Raw genomic sequence first — 17,606 nt, 5'->3', positions numbered from 1 at the left:
CAGTGGCCCTGGCCCTGCTTCTTCCGGGGTCTTTGCACTTCTCGGGACTCGCTTCTGGCGGGCCAGAGGATCCCGCTCTAGGAACGGGCCTTCGGCGCTGCGGCTGGCGCGTCCTGTGGGTGGTGGTTATTGTTTTTACCTGCGGGCCCCAGGGCCTTTCCTTCCCGCCCCTGCGGTGGGGTCGGGCACAGAGGGCCCGGGTGTGGGGCCAGGCAGCCATAGCCCCCGGCGGCGCAGCGCGGGGTTGGCGGGCGTGGAATGAACGAGATTCCGGGCGGGGAAGCGACACCCGTCCGCAGCCTGGCACACTAGCCTCAGGGCGGAGGGACTCCGCGAGACTCCTGTCCGGAAGGTAAGACCTTTCTTTTTGAAGACGCAGAGGAGGTCCTAGCGCCCCAAGAATGTGAGTTTAAAGTTTCTCTTCGGTCAGTTTGGAGGCCTGAGCCCGGGGAGTTCATGAGTTGCTCCTGTAAAACTCTCAGAACCCTTCCGCTTGCTTCACCTGTCTTCCTCATTTACCGTGCACGTGCAGTTCTTTGATAATTTCCCATTGGTTAATTCTTCCACAGTGCTCTATTTTAAAACACGCGGGTAAGCAAAGTTTATCAGTCCTTACGCACATACGTGTTTTCCCAGTCCTTTCCTAGAATCTCTGAAGCTCGAAGCTTTACAGACAGCGAAGGTGACACCTTGTCCTGTGGATGGAAAAACTCAGGCCCTCTTTTTTTATTTCCTCGCCTGACTACGCTTGACTCACCAGCTGTCCTCTCCAGTCCTGTTTTTTGAATTATAAAATGGGGAATGCAGTGCATGCTTTAACTGTATGATAGAAACTTGGGTCAATAATAATCAGTGGTGTAGACTTTAATTCATTATTTATTAAATGCTACCGAGAGCCACATACTTTCAGTTGTTAGGTACAGAGGTGCGCAAAACAAAATCAGGCCCTGCCTTACCGGAGTTCCTACGGCGGGGACTGTTAGTGCTTCCAGAAGTATAAACTAATACTTATTGAACTGTTGTTACATGCTAAATGCCAAGGAACTGAGATTTTGTTGATTCTCAGAATGAAACAAAAGATGTATTTCTGTATCCAGCTTAGAAGAGGAATGAAGGTGAATGGTTAGGATACAGACACGAATGAGAAAGACCTCTCCTTTGCTGTGTCTCTGAGGCTATGTGAATGAATGTGTCTGTGTCTTTAAGGAGTGTGTATCCAGCCTAAATAGAAGCTTATGGACTGGTGTTTGTGTGGGTATCGTAACATATTTTTGTATGCCTTATTCTTTATTTTTTTTTTTATAAATTTTTTTTTAAAGATTTTATTTATTTGACAGACAGAGATCACAAGTAGGCAGAGAGGCAGGCAGAGAGAGAGAGAGGAGGAAGCAGGCTCCCTGCGGAGCAGAGAGCCCGATGTGGGGCTCGATCCCAAGACCCTGGGATCACGACCTGAGCTAAAGGCAGAGGCTTTAACCACTGAGCCACCCAGGTGCCCCCCAAGTATGTCTTATTCTTTAAATGTGTTTTTCGGTGTGATGCTTTGAGAATTATTTGTGGGAGAAGGGTAGAGGAGTGCGCTCATTGATAGACTGCAGATAATAAATATATCTAGAGAACTATCATCTGGATGTGTGTTGTTTTAGTAAAAATGAGAAGAGAGAAGAGGTGCACCTTTGCTTGGGTGAATTAATTAATGAAGAAGGAAGTAGACAATGTGGAAACTTAGTGATGGGAACAATAAATTGTAGTGGAAGGAAAGAAAAAAATAGAAAACAGGTATACGCAAAAGAATAACCATTGGCTGTTATAGCCTGAAATTCCCATTTCTATTTACTAGAATTTATATTTTGTAAAATGATTTTTTGAGAGTTGGTTAAAAATCCTTACTGATTTTTTCCTTATTACAGAAGTAGTACATGTTCTCTGTAAAACATTTAGAGTAATATTTTTTGCATAAAGAAAAAATTTAATTGCCATCTTTGTCTTACTGTTTATATGTTCTTATTTATCGTGCCATCCTTGATCTGTGTGTGTCTGTATAATTTCTTTTTTTCCTTCTCTGAGATGGGTTGTGGAGGGAGGGAGAGGAGCAAAAATGGGGTTTCATATGCATACTTTTTGGAATCAGTTTTGTCTTCTATCATCATTTAGTCTTTTTAGTTATTTATTCTAAAAGATCATATTTAGTGGGTACACATTTTTCAATGAATGGATGTGCCATAGTTTAACCAGCCAAATATGTGGGTATTTGGGTTCTTACTTTTTTTGTGGTTATAAATAATACTAATAAATGTCCTTGTAACCAAATATTTATTATATCCATAAATTTTTAATTCTTCCAAGGCCGCCTTTCTATGCCAAAAAGTATGTGACATTTTTGCTGATTTTTCCACATTGTCATCAACGCTGGTATTTCTGATGTGAGTAGTTATGATGAGCACTATGAATTGTGTAAAACTGATGAAGCACAAACCTGTACCCCTGAAACAAATAATACAGTTTATGTTAATTTAAAAAAATAATAAAAAGGGGGCGCCTGGGTGGCTCACTTGGTTAAGCGACTGCCTTTGGCTCAGGTCATGATCCTGGAGTGCCGGGATTGAGTCCCGCATTGGGCTCCCTGCTTGGCGGGGAGTCTGCTTCTCCCTCTGACCCTCCCCCTTCTCATACTCTCTTTCTCTCAAATAAATCAATAAAATCTTTAAAATAAATAAATAAATAAATAAAAAGGAAAAAAGTTCTTTTGTTATTTAATATTTGTTTCCTAGTATTGATGAACACTTGGATATTGGTTTTTCTTCTTGTTCCTTGCGTATTTATGCCTTCGCCCATTTTTTAACTGACTTTTGCTTTGTTCTTTCTTGCATTGATATTATATATTTGCCACAGATATTGGGAATATGTTTTCTAGTTTGTGTTTTGATTTTGATGAGGTGTGTGAGAGTGTGTGTGTGTGTGTGTATTTCAGTGGTGATGTTTAAGAATTCTTTGTAGTCAGGGGCGCCTGGGTGGCTCAGTGGGTTAAAGCCTCTGCCTTCAGCTCAGGTCATGATCCCAGGGTCATGGGATCGAGCCCCGCATCGGGCTCTCTGCTCAGCGGGGAGCCTGCTTCCCCTCTCTCTCTGCCTCCCTCTCTGTCTACTTGTGATTTCTGTCTCAAATAAACAAATAAAATCTTTAAAAAAAAAAAAAAAAAAAAAGAATTCTTTGTAGTCAAATCTTCAGCATTTTTCTAAATGATTTTTGCCTTTAGTATGTTTGCTTAGGTGGGGCTTTACTACTCCGAATTTATTGTTGTTGTCTTAATTTTTTTTTTTTTTCTAGTATAGTTGTGATCTCTTTATATTTAAATTTTTATTTCCCCAGAAATTTATTAGGAAGGAACTTGACTTTTTTTTTTTTTTTTTCTCTCTTTCAAATATGTAATGAATTAGCCACTTTCTGAAAATCAGTGAAACTAGTATTTTGTTCTGCGGTATTCTTCCCAGTGATTAAAAAACTTTTAGTTGGGAGCACCTGGGTGACTCAGTTGGTTAAGTGACTGCTTTTGGCTCAGGTCATGATCCTGGCGTCCTGGGGTTGAGTCCTGTGTGGGGTTCCCTGCCTATCAGAGAGCCTGCTTCTCCCTTTCCCTTTGCTTGCTGCTCTCCCTGCTTGTGCTCACTCTCTTTTTTTCTCTCTCTGTCAAATAAATAAATAAAATCTTAAAGAAAAAAAAAAAACCCGCCAGAACACCTTTTAGTTGATCTTCCTCTCCTGAATAGTGTCGCAGATATATCCCATACATTCCAGTGAACTTCAGAAACTCGGAAGTATATTGGATCATAAAGGTATGTCAAGATCACTTTGATTTTGTAACATGTAGACCTATTACTCGTGCTGTTTTTGCCTGCTTTTCCAGGACAGGCATACCTCAGAGATACTGCAGGTTCGTTTGGTTAAAGAGCATTGCAATAAAGTGAATATTGCAATAAAGGTAGTCAAGTGAATTTTTTTGTTTTCCAGTGCGTATAAAGGTTGTATATATGTTTATACTATACTGTAGTCTACTAAGTATGCAATAGCATCATGTCAAAAAAAACAAAACAAAACCAAAAACCCAGTGTACATACCTTAATTAAAAAATATTTGCTGAAAAATACTAACCTATCATCTGAGCTTTCAGTAAATTGTAATCACTGATCACAGATCACCCTAACCAATACAGCAGTAATGAGAAAGTTTGAAATATTGTGAGAATTATCAAAATGTGACAGAGACACTTTTTTTAAAAAATTAACATATAATGTATTATTTGCTTCAGGGGTAGAGGTCTGTGAATCATCGTTCATTCACAATTCACAGCACTCAACCATAGCACATACCCTCCCCAATGTTCCCAGCCGTCCTGTCCCTTCCACCCCCTTCCACTTCAGCAGCCCTCAGTTTGTTTTGTGAGATTAATAGTCTCTTATGGTTTCTCTCCCTCCTCCGTCCCATCTGGTTTCATTTTTTCCCTCCCTACCCCCCACGATCCTCACCCTGACTCTCCAATTCCTGACAGACACTTTAAAGTGAGCAAATGCTGTTGGAAAAATGGCGCTTATAGACTCATTTAACTCTGGGTCCTCACAGACCTTTAATTTGTAAAAACAGAACAAAACAAAAACAAAAACGTGTTGTTAGACGCTGTGTTAGCATCTGTGAAGGGCAATAAAGTGAAGCACAATAAAATGAGGTATTCCTGTACCCCTCACCCTCCTGAGACATGGGCAAGGGAATTCAAACAACTCTGTGATGGGTGTAGCTGAGGGGCACCCACATTTCTTTCTTCCCAAACCCCCATATCATATCCTTGAGGCTCTAAAGCAAAAGACTACATTTCCCAGACTCCCTTCTAGTTCTGTTGTACATGATGGGTGTGGGAGATTTGAAAGGGGGAAATGTGGGAGAAGCCACAGTCTGGGAGGGATTTGGGTTTTCTGCATTTCTCTTGGAGACTAGTCCTAACTTCAGGGAGGTTAAGTGGATACTGAACATCCATTTTACTGGCAAGGACTGTAGCTGAGGTGGGAAGGGTCCTGGAGCTGACAGTTGGACTAATGGTCTTGTGAGATAAGGAAAATACATAGTGGCTCTGCCCCCTGGTTCCCAGAATAGGGTTCCTGAAACCCTTGTAATGTCCAGGGTGGCAGTAGTATCTTCTGTTCTAATGAGGTGATGCTGGGTATGTTCCTAGATGGCTCTTGGGTGGGGGCTGATCACAAGAAAGGACAAGCCATAATTAGAAGCTTAGAATTTTCAGTTCCATTCCCCGTTCTATTGAGATGGGAAGAGGGCTGAAGTTAATGATTGATGGTGGCTGCGTGATGAGGCTGCCATTAAAAATATGAGAAGTATGGGCGCCTGGGTGGCTCAGTGGGTTGAGCCGCTGCCTTCGGCTCAGGTCATGATCTCAGGGTCCTGGGATCGAGTTCCGCATCGGGCTCTCTGCTCAGCAGGGAGCCTGCTTCCCTCTCTCTCTCTCTGCCTGCCTCTCCGTCTACTTGTGATTTCTCTCTGTCAAATAAATAAACAAAATCTTTAAAAAAAAAAAAATCTGAGAAGTACAGGGTTTGGAGAGGATAGAATGGGATTGTTTTCTTAATATCTCTAGTAGCTTAGGGACGCCTGGGTGGCTCAGTTGGTTGAGCGGCTGCCTTCGGCTCAGGTCATGATCCCGGCGTCCTGGGATCGAGTCCCACATCGGGCTCCTTGCCCTCCGCAGGGAGCCTGCTTCTCCCTCTGACTCTGCCTTCCGCTCTGTCTGCCTATGCTTGCTCTCGCTCACTCTCTCTCTGACAAATAAATAAATAAAATCTTTAAAAAATATATATATATCTCTAGTAGCTTGTTATAAGTGTATAGAATTGTAACAGATTTCTGTGTATTGATTTTATATCCTGCAACTTTACTGAATTAGTTTATGCTAATAGTTTTTTTGATGGCATCTTTAGGGCTCTCTTTATATAAATCTTCTGCAAATAGTGACAGTTTTATTTCTTCCTTCCTTTCTGAGTTAGATGCCCTTTTTTTTTTCTTTCCTAATTGCTGTGGTTAGGACTTCCAATATTATGTTGAATAAAAGTGACAAAAATGGGAATCTTTGTCTTGTTCCTGATCTTAGAGGAAAAGCTTTCAGCTTTTCACCATTGAATATGATTTTTGCTGTGGGCTTGTCTTATATGGCCTTTATTATACTGAGGTGCATTCCCTCTATACCCACTTTGTGTAGAATTTTTATTATAAATGGGTGTTGATTTTTGTTAAATGCTTTTTTGGCATCAATGAGATCACATGATTTTTATCTTTCATTTTCTTAATGTGGTATATCAAATTGATTGATTTGTGAATGTTTATCCTTTTATCCCTGGAATAAATCCTACTTGATCGTGATGTGTGATCCTTTTAATGTATTTTTGAATTCAGTTTTTTTTGTTGTTTTGTTTTAAAGATTTTATTTATTTATTTGATGGAGAGAGACACAGCAAGAGAGGGAACGCAAGCAGGGGGAGTGGGAGAGGGAGAAGCAGGCTTCCTGCTAAGCAGGGAGTCAGATGCAGGGCTTAATCCCAGGATCTTGGGATCATGACCTCAGCCGAAGACAGACACTTAACGACTTGATCCACCCAGGTACCCCTTGAATTCAGTTTTTAAATACTTTGTGGAGGTTTTACATCTACGTTCTTCAGGGACATTGACCTATAATTTTCTTGTGGTGTCCTTGTCTGGTTTTGGTATCAGGGTATTATTGAAGTTGGAAGTGTTACCCCCTCCCCCCCTTTTTTTAAGAAGACTGAAAAGAATTGGTATTAATTTTTCTTTGAATGTTTAGTAGAATTTATCAGTGAAGTCATCTGGTTCTGGACTTCTGTTTTTGGAGAGTTTTTTTTTTTTTTTTTTTAAAGATTTTATTTATTTATTTGACAGATCACAGGTAGGCAGAGAGGCAGGCAGAGAGAGAGGGGGAAGCAGGTTCCCCACCGAGCAGAGAGCCCGATGTGGGGCTCCATCCCAGGACCCCGAGACCATGACCTGAGCCGAAGGCAGAGGCCCAACCCACTGAGCCACCCAGACGCCCCTGGGAGGTTTTGATTACTGATTCAATCTCTTTACTAGTATTCTATTTCTTCAGAATTTCTATTTCTTCAAGAGTCAGCCTTGGAGGGTTGTATATTTCTAAAAATATATTGATTTATTTTAGGTTGTTCAGTTTATTGGTATATAATTGTTCATAGTCGTCTCTTATGGTATATAATTGTTCATAGTCTCTTATGCTCATTTGTATTTCTGTCGTGTTAGTTAACAACATTTCCTCTTTCATTTTTTTAAAACGTTTTATTCATTTGAGAGAGAGAGTGAGTAAGGGGAGGGTCAGAAGGAGAGAGAGAGAATCTCAAGCATGGAGTTGGATATGGGGCTTGATCCCATGACCCTGAGATCATGACCTGATTTGAAAGCAAGAGTTGGACGCTTAACCAACTGAGCCACCCAGGTGCCCCTCCTCTTTCATTTCTGATTGTGTTTATTTGAATCCCTTTTTTTCTTGGTGGATCTAGCTAAAGGGTTGCCAGTTTTTATCTCTTCAAAGAACCATCTCTTGGTTTCACTGATCTTTTCTATTGTCGTCTTAGTTTCTTTTTCATTTATTTCTATTCTGGTCTTTGTTATTTCATTCCATCTACTAACATGGTCTTTATTTGTTCTTCTTTTTCTAGTTCCTTTTAGTGTAAAGTTAGGTTGTTAATGCGAGATTTTTCTTGTTACTTGAGGTAAGCATTTAAATCTCCGTGAGCTTCCCTTATTAGAACTGCTTTCGCCACATCCTGTAAGTTTTGATATGTGTATTTACTTTTTCATTTGTCTCAGGTGTTTTTTAATTTTGCGTTTGATTTTTTCACTGACTCATTATTTGTTCAGTAGCATGTTGCTTAATCATATATGAGAATTTTCCAGTTTTCTTTTTGTAATTGATTTCTGGTTTCACACCATTGTCATCAGAAAATATGCTTGATATGATTTCATTCTTAATTTAAGACTTGTTTTGTGGCCTAACATATGATTGATCCTGGAGAATGTTCCATGTGCACTTGAGACGTTGTGCCTTCTGGTGCTTTTGGATGGAATGTTCTATATGCATCTGTTAAGTCCATCTGGTCTAATGTCTCATTTAAGACTGATGTTTTCTTACTGATTTTTTTGTCTGGATGATCTAACCATTAGTGTAAATTGGGGTATTAGAATCTCTTACTATTATTTTATCTCTGTCTCTTACTAGTATTGTACTTCTTACTATTGTATTCTCCTTTTAGGACTGTTAACATTTGCTTTATATATTTAGGTTTTCCTATTTTGGGTGCATAAATATTTACAAATGGTATATCCTCTTGTTTAACCCCTTTACTATTATATAATGTGCTTCTTTATCTCTTATTACAGTCTTTGTTTCAAAGTATTTTGTCTGATACAAGTATTGCTACCCCCAATTTCTTTTGGTTTCCATTTGCATGGTATATCCTTTTCCATCCTTTTACTTTAAATCCTTATGTCTGATGTGAGTTGCTTGTAGGCAGCCTGTAGGTGCGTCTTGTTTTTTGTTTTTTGTTTTTTTTTAAAGATTTTATTTATTTATTTGACAGAGATAGAGATCACAAGTAGGCAAAGAGGCAGACAGAGAAAGAGGGGAAGCAGGCTCCCTGCTGAGCAGAGAGCCCGATGCGGGGCTCGATCTCAGGACCTAGAACCATGACCTGAGCCGAAGGCAGAGGCTTTAACCCACTGAGCCACCCAGGCGCCCCGTTTTTTTTTTCTTTTTTTTGTTTTTTGTTTTTGTTTTTGTTTTTTTAAATCCACTTAGCCCCTTTCTCTTTTGACTAGAGAATTTAGTCCATGAACATCTCACGGGATTATTATAGTATGTGCTTATTATTGCCATTTTGTTAATTCTTTTCTGGTGGTTTTGCAGTAATTTTGTTCCTTTGTCTCTTGCTTTCTTCCTTTGTGGGCTGATGATTTTCTATAGCAGTATGCTTGGGTTCCTTTTTCTTACTATCTTTTGTGTATCAACTATAGGTTTTTGCTTTGTGGTTACCATGAGGTTTACATATAACAACTTAACATCTGTAGCTCTTTTAAGTTGATAATAACTTAATTTTGAACTAATTGTAAAGCTTTACATTTTTACTCTTCCCCCACCAGCACATTTTATGTTTTTGATATCACATTTTACAGCTTTTAATCTTTTGTTTACCTTATTTAATTATTATAGTTACGGTTATTTTTGCTACTTTTGTCTTTTAACCTTCATACTAGTTTTAAAAGTGATTAATCCATTCCATTTAGTATATATTTACCTTTACCGGTAAGAGTTCTACTTTTATATGTTTTGTTATTACTAATGCCTTTCTTTCATTCCGAAGAGATTCCTTTAACATTTCTTATAAGGCTGGTTTAGAGGTGATGAATCCTTCAGATTTTGCTTATTGGGACCTGTATTTTCTTCAGTTTTGAATGATAACATTGCTGGGTAGAGTACTCTTGGTTGGAAATCTTTTTCTTTCAGTACTTTGAATATATTGTGCCACTTTTCTGGCCTGCAAAGTTTCTGCTGATAAATCTGCCAGTTGTCTTATAGGAGGTCCCATATACATATCAAGTTGTATTTCTCTTATTGCCTTTAGTATTTTCTGTCTGTCTTTAACTTTTTTTTTTTAATGATTTTTATTAACATATAATATATTATTTGCCCCAGGGGTACAGGTCTGTGAATTGTCAGCACTCACCATGTCACATACCCCTGCCAACGTCCATAACCCAGCCACCTTCTCCATGCCTCCTCTCCCCGCAGCAACCCTCAGTTTGTTTTGTGAGATTAAGAGTCTCGTACGGTTTATCTCTCTCCCGATCCCATCGTTTCATTTTTTCATTTTTTCCTTCCCTACCCCGCAGACCCCCCACTCTGCCACTCAATTTCCTCATATCAGGGAGATCATAGGATAATTGTCTTTCTCTAATTGACTTATTTTGCTCAATATAATACCCCCAGTACCATCCATGTTGTTGCAAATGGCAAGATTTCATTTCTTTTGATGGCTGCATAGTATTCCATTGTATATATATACCACATCTTCTTTATCCATTCATCTATTGATGGACATCTAGTTTCTTTCCATAGTTTGGCTATTGTGGACATTGCTGGTATAAACATTTGGGTGCACATGCCCCTTTGGATCACTACATTTGTATCTTTAGGGTAAATACCCAGTAGTGTGATTGCTGGGTCGTGGGGTAGCTCTATGCTGTTTTCCAGAGTGGCTGCACCAGCTTGCATTCCCACCAACAGTGTAGTAGGGTTTCCCTTTCTCTACATCCTCTCCAACATCTGTTGTCTCCTGACTGGTTAATTTTAGCCATTTTGACTGGTGTGAGGTGGTACCTCATTATGGTTTTGATTTGTATTTCCCTGATACTGAGTGATGTTGAGCACTTTTTCTTGTGTCTGTTGGCCATCTGGATGTCTTCTTTGCAGAAATGTCTGTTCATGTCCTCTGCCCATTTCTTGATTGGATTATTTGTTCTTTGGGTGTTGAGTTTGCTAAGTTCTTTATAGATTTTGGACACTAGTCCTTTATCGGATATGTCGTTTGCAAATATCTTCTCCCATTCTGTCAGTTGTCTTTTGGTTTTGTTGACTGTTAATATATTTCTCAACAAAATATATTTGTTAACAAATATATTTGTTGTTGTTTGTTTGTTGACTTGCTGTGCAAAAGCTTTTGATCTTGATGGAGTCCCAGTAGTTCGTTTTTGCCCTTGTTTTCCTTTCCTTTGGCAGTGTTTTGAGGAAGAAGTTGCTGTGGTTGAGGTCGAAGAGGTTGCTGCCTGTGTTCTTCTCAAGAATTTTGATGGATTCCTGTCTCACATTGAGGTCTTTCATCCATTTTAAGTCTATTTTTGTGTGTAGTGTAAGGAAATTGTCCAGTTTCATTCTTCTGCATGTGGCTGTCCAATTTTCCCAACACTATTTGTTGAAGATACTGTCTTTTTTCCATTGGGAATTCTTTCCCACTTTGTTGAAGGTAGTTGACCATAGAGTTGAGGATCCATTTCTGGGCTCTCTATTCTGTTCCATTGATCTATATGTTTGTTTTTGTGCCAGTACTATACTGTCTTGTTAGTTACAGCTTTGTAATAGAGCTTGAAGTCTGGAATTTTGATGCTACCAACTTCGGCTTTCTTTTTCAACATTGCTCTGGATATTTGGGGTCTTTTCTGGTTACATATAAATTTTAGGATTATTTGTTCCATTTCTTTGAAAAAAAAATTGATGGTATTTTGATAGGGATTGCATTAAATGTGTAGATTGCTTTAGGTAGCATAGACATTTTCACAATATTTATTCTTCCAATCCATGAGCATGGAACTTTTTCCATTTCTTTGTGTCTTCCTCAATTTCTTTCATGAGTACTTTATAGTTTTCTGAGTACAGATTCTTTGTCCCTTTGGTTAGGTTTATCCCTAGGTATCTTACGGTTTTGGGTGCAATTGTATATGGAATTGACTCCTTAGTTTTTCTTTCTTCTGCTGGCCCCTCCCCCCACAGACTATCTTCCCATCACTTCGGATTCACTTCTCCGCACGTCCTAGCCTTCAGAAACTGGCCAATATTCTGTTCCTAGAATTGCTGCTCTTCTCTTCTAGCTCCTGTTGAGTTTTTAGGTGTTTGGAATAGTTTGAAAACTACCTAACAGACCCCTGGGACCTGATTTCATTTCATTCTGCTACTCTTCCGCCATCTTGCCTCTCACCCTGTCTTTAACTTTTGCCATTTATATTATAATTTACTTGTGGGTCTGTTTGGATTCATCTTACTTGGAACTCTTTGGACTTACTGGATATGATTTTTATTTTTTCTTTCCCTTTCCTAGGTTACAGGCATTTTCAGCCATTTCTTTTTTTAAAAATTTTTTAAAAATTTTATTTAAATCCAATTAATTAACATATAGTGTATTATTAGTTTCAGAGATAGAATTGAGTGGTTCTTCAGTCTTATATAACACTGAGTGCTCATTATATTACATGCCCTCCTTAATGCCAGTCACCCAGTTACCCATCGCCCCCCACTATACCTCCCCCTCCAGCAACCCTCAGTTTGTATCCTATGGTTATGAGTCTCTTATGATTTGTCTTCTCTCTGGTGTTGTCTTTTTTTTATTTTTCCCTCCCTCCCCCTATGTTCTGATTAGTTTTTTAAAACTTCACATATTAGTGAAACCATACAATAATTGTTTTTCTCAGGTTGACTTATTTCACTTAGTATAATGCCCTCTAGCTCCTTCATGTTATTACAAATGGCAAAGTTTCATTCTTTTTAATGGCTGAGTAGTATTCCAATGTATGTATATATACCACATCTTCTTTATCCATTCATCTGTCAATGGACATCTGGGCTCTTTCCATAGTTTGACTATTGTGGACATTGCTGCTATATACATTGGGGTGCAGGTACCCTTTTGGATCACTACATTTGCATCTTTGGGGTAAATACCTAGTAGTGCAGTTGCTGGGTTGTAGGGTAGCTCTAGTTTTAACTTTTTGAGGAAGCTCCATACTCTTTTCCAGAGTGGCTGCACCAGCTTGCATTCCTACCAGCAGTGTAAGAGGAATTCCCCTTTTCTGTATCCTCATCAACATTTGTTGTTTCCTGACTTGTTTATTTTAGCCATTCTGACTGCTGTGAAGTGAAATCTCATGCTTTTGATTTGTATTTCCCTGATGCTGAGTGATGTTGAACATTTTTTCATGGGTCTTTTGGCAATACCTTCTTTGAAGAAGTGTCTTCTCATGTCTTCTGCCTTTTTTTTTTTTTTTTTTAAGATTTATTTATTTATTTGACAGAGGTCACAAGTAGGGAGAAAGGCAGGCAGAGAGAGAGGAGGAAGCAGGCTCCCTGCTGAGCAGAGACCCTATGCAGGACTTGATCCCAGGACCCTGGGATCATGACCTGAACTGAAGGCAGAGGCTTTAACCCACTGAGCCACCCAGGTGCCCCATGTCTTCTGCCATTTTTTGACTGGTTTGTTTGTTTTTTGGGTGTTGAGTTTGGTAAGTTCTTCATAGGTTTTGCATACTACCCCTCAATCTGATGAGACATTTACAAGTATCTTCTCCCATTTTGTCGGATGTCTTTTGGTTTTGTTGACAGTTTCCTTGACAGTGCAAAAAGCTTTTTATCTTGGTGAAATTCCAATAGTTCACTTTTGCCTTTGTTTCTCTTGCCCTTGGAGATATGTATAGCAAGAATTTGCTGTACCTGAGGTAAAAAGGTTGCTGCCTGTGTTCTCTTCTAGGATATTGATGGTTTTCTACCTCACATTTAGCTCTTTCATCCATTTTTAATTTATTTTTATATATAGTGTAAGAAAATGGTCCAGTTTCATTCTTCTACATGTGGCTGTCCAGTTTTTTCTACACCATTTGTTGAAGAGATTGTCTTTATTCCATCAGATGTGCTTTCTTGTTTTGTCAAAGATTAGTTGGCCATACAGTTAAAGGTCCATTTCTGGGTTTTCTCTTCTGTTCCATTGATCTATGGGTCTGTTTTTATGCCAGTACCATACTGTCTTGATGATGACAGCTTTGTAATAGAGCTTGAAGTCTGGCTTTGTGATGCCACAAGCTTTGGTTTTCTTTTAGGGCCTTTTCTGGTTCCATACATATTTTAGGATTATATGTTCCAGCTCTGAAAAATGTTGATGGTGTTTTGGTAGGGATTACGTTGAATATATAGATTGTTCTAGGTAGCACAGACATTTTAACAATATTTCTTCTTCCAATCCATGAGCATAAAATATTTTTCCATTTCTTTGTGTCTTCCTCAATTTCTTTCCTGAATGTATTATAGTTTTCAGAGTATAAGTCCTTTATTTCTTTGGTTAGGTTTATTCCTTGGTATCTTACAGTTGGGGATGTAATTGTAAGTGGGATCAACTCCTTAATTTCTCTTTCTTCTGTCTCGTTGTTAGTGTATAGAAATGCTGTTGATTTCTATGCACTGATTTTTCCTTCCTGCCACTTTGCTGAATTTCTGTATGAGTCCTAGCAATTTTGGGGTAGAGTCTTTTGGGTTTTCCACATAGCGTATTATGTCATCTCCAGAGAGTGATACTACTTCTTTGCCAGTATGGACGCCTTCTATTTCTTTTTGTTGTCTGATTGCTGGGTAGGATTTCTAGTACTCTGTTGAACAACAATGATGAGAGTGGACATCCCTGCCTTGTTCCTGACCTTGAGGGAAAAGCTCTGTTTTTCCCCACTGAAAATGGTATTCGTTGTGTGCTGCTGCCCCTCAGAACAATTTGTTACTTAAACTGTAACCCCTGGAGGATTTTACTAGTTGCCAAGCACATTTAGATATGGCCTTAAGAAATACATATACTGACAACAGGTCTTTGGGGAGAAGGACGACGTACGACCGTGAAGCTGGGCAGCCGGGAACGCCCGGCCCGCCCAATGCGGAACGCCGCCTGCTTCAGGGAAGCCGAGCACCCAGGAACGCTTGGTCAGCTCAGGGTGGAACGAAAACTGCCTCCTTCGCTTTTTCGTTGTCACTTCTTTCTCTTCCCAGAAGTGCTCGTTGTTAGTTAGATGAGTCCTTTGAATGTGCTTGGTTAACTATAAACCTTACCCTCCTCCTTGCTTGCCTGCAAGATGTGACTAACGTTGGACCTTCATCAATCCTTCTGATGGCTATTGTTTTCTGTCTAATAAAAGTGAGACTGTGGAGTTGCTCGTGGCAGCAGTCCTTTTCGACTGTTGTCCCCTGCTTCCAGTCTTTTGCAGCTGACTTGTTTGTGCCTAATTTTTCTCTCGTCGCTGACTGGAAGCGGCAGTTGTGGGCTTTCTTATGTGCCTTTCATGATATTAAGGTATGTTCCTTCTGTCCCTACACTGAGAAGAGTTTTAATCAAGAAAGGATGCTGTGCTTTGTCAAATGGCTTTTCTACATCTATTGAGAGGATCCAGTGGTTCTTTTAATGTAGTATATAACATTGATTTGTGGATGTTGAACCACCCTTGCATCCCAGGAATAAATCCCACTTGGTTGTGGTGAATAATCCTTTTAATGTAGTGTTGGATCCTGTTGGCTAGTATCTTGGTGAGAATTTTTGCATCCATGTTCTTCAGGGATATTAGTCTGTAATTCTCCTTTTTTGGTGGGCTCTTTGGTACAGGGATCAACATAATGCTGGCCTCAGAGAATGAGTTTAGAAGTTTTCCTTCCATTTCTTTTTTTTTTTTTAAGATCTTATTTATTTATTTGACAGAGAGAGAGAGAGAGAGAGATCACAAGTAGGCAGAGCAGCAGGCAGAGCAGCAGGCAGAGAGAGAGGGGGAAGCAGGCTTCCTGCTGAGCAGAGAGCCAGATGTGGGACTCCATCCCAGGACCCTGAGACCATGACCTGAGCCAAAGGCAGATGCTTAACCCACTGAGCCACCCAGGCACCCCCATTTCAGTTTTTTTGAAATAGCTTCAGAAGAATAGATATGAATTCTTCTTTAAATGTTTGGTAGAGGGTGCCTTTTTTCCTTTTCTCTTGATAAGTCTGGCCAAGAGTTTCTCAATCTTTTAATTCTTTCACAGAGCCAGCTCCTAGTTTCATTGATCTGTTCTACTCTTCTTCTAGTTTCTATTTCATTGATTTCTCCTCTAATCTTTATTTCTCTTCTGGTGGTTTTGGGCTTTATTTGGTGTTCTTTCTGCAGCTCCTTTAGGTTCAGTTGTGTATTTGAGACCTTTCTTGTTTCTTGAGATAGCTTTGTATTGCTATAAGCTTTCCTCTTAGGACTGCCTTTGGTGCATCCCAAAGGTTTTGAACAGTTGTGTTTTCATTTTCATTTGTTTTCCAGGAATTTTTAAAATTCTTCTTTAATTTCCTGGTTGACCCATTCATTCTTTAGTGGGATGCTTTTTAGCCTCCATGTATTTGTGTTCCTTCCAAACTTCCTCCTGTGATTAAGTCCAAGTTTTAAAGCACTGTGATCTGAAAATATTCATGGAATGATCTCAGTCTTTTGGTACTAGTTGAGCTCTGATTTTGAACCAGCATGTGACCTATTCTAGAGAATGTTCCATGTACACTCAAGAAGAATGTGTATTTTGTTGCTGTAGGATGGAATGCTCTGTATATACCTGTGTTGTCCATCTGTTCCAGTGTGTCATTGAAAGCCCTTGTTTCCTTGTTGATCTTCTGCTTAGGTAATGTGTCCATTCCTCTGAGTGGGGTGTTAAATTTCCCTGCTATTACTCTATTATTATAAATGTGTCTTTCTGTTTTGTTATTAATTGTTTTATATAATTGGCTGTTCCCATGTTAGGGGCATAAATATTTACATTTACTAAATTTCTTTGTTGGATAGACCCTTTACCTATTATATGGTGTCCTCCTTCATCTCTTATTACAGTGTTTGGTTTAAAATCTAATTTATCTGATACAAAGATTGCTATCCCAGCTTTCTTTTGATGATAAATGGTTCACCCCCCCACTTTCAATCTGGAAGTGTTTTTGGGTCTAAAATGAGTCTCTTGTAAATAGCATATTGATGGTTCTTGCTTCTTTATCCAATCTTATATCCTCTGTCTTTTGATTAGAGCATTTATCACATTTACATTCAGAGTAATTATTGAAACGGTATAAATTTTGTGCCATTGTATTATCTGCAATGTCAGTGGTTCTGCATATGGTCTCTGTTCCTTTTTGATCCATGTTACTTTTTTTTTTTTTTTTTTTTTTTAGATTTTATTTATTTATTTGACAGAGAGAAATCACAAGTAGACGGAGAGGCAGACAGAGAGAGAGAGGAAGGGAAGCAGGCTCCCTGCTGAGCAGAGAGCCCGATGCGGGACTCGATCCCAGGACCCTGAGATCATGACCTGAGCCGAAGGCAGCGGCTTAACCCACTGAGCCACCCAGGCGCCCTGGTCCATGTTACTTTTGAGCTGTCTCTTCACTTACAGGATCCCCTTAATATTTCTTGCAGGGCTGGTTTAGTGATCACAAATTCTTTTAGTTTCTGTTTGTCTGGAAACTCTTTAGCTCTTCTTTTCTGAATGACATCCTTGCTAGACAAAGTATTCTTGGTGGCATATTTTTCTCATATAGCACTCTGAATATATCATGGTAGTCCTTTCTGGCCTGCCAGGTGTCTATGGATAGGTGTGGTGCCAGCTTTATGTTTCTATCCTTATAGGTTAAGGTCCTCTAGTCTGGAGCTGCTTTCAGGATTTCCTTTGTCTCTGAAATTTGCAAGCTTCACTATTTTATGTCAAGGTGTGCTGCCCTTTTTTTAAATTGGTTTTGGGGGAGTGGTTCTCTGTGCCTTCTGAACTTGAATGCCTGTTTCCTTCCCCATATTGGAGCAAGGTCTCAGCTATAATTTGTTCCAATATACGTTCTGCCCCCTCCTCCTCTTCTTTTGGGACCTCAATTATTCTAATAATATTTTGCTCTCTAGTATCATTTATTTCTCAAATTCTCCCTTCGTGGTCCAGTAGTTGTTTATCTTTTTCTCCGTTTCTTTATTCT

The 17,606-nt window shown here is 39.3% G+C and overlaps 1 protein-coding gene and 1 long non-coding RNA gene across 4 annotated transcripts in view; both read left to right on the top strand.

The window, feature by feature from the left end:
* CHD1L (chromodomain helicase DNA binding protein 1 like) overlaps positions 1-17,606 on the top strand; it is a 143,956-nt gene that overhangs the window by 72,139 nt on the left and 54,211 nt on the right. Inside the window, exon 1 of one of the 3 annotated variants that reach the window (XM_032303328.1) lies at positions 42-352. The exons of the other annotated variants lie outside the window; for them this stretch is intronic. The gene's annotated coding sequence lies outside the window, so the exon portion shown is untranslated. Of the gene's footprint in view, positions 1-41; positions 353-17,606 lie in introns of those variants that run through there. 3 annotated transcript variants of the gene reach the window in all.
* Positions 8,794-17,349, top strand: LOC116567947. The gene is made up of 3 exons (XR_004276442.1): positions 8,794-8,819; positions 8,937-8,939; positions 17,118-17,349. It is a non-coding gene; the product is annotated as an uncharacterized LOC116567947 (long non-coding RNA).

Source organism: Mustela erminea, chromosome 10 (assembly GCF_009829155.1).
Source record: "Mustela erminea isolate mMusErm1 chromosome 10, mMusErm1.Pri, whole genome shotgun sequence".
Classification (NCBI taxonomy): domain Eukaryota; kingdom Metazoa; phylum Chordata; class Mammalia; order Carnivora; family Mustelidae; genus Mustela; species Mustela erminea.
The sequence above is the reverse complement of the archived record's forward strand: the minus strand, read 5'-3'. Positions and strand labels throughout refer to the sequence as shown.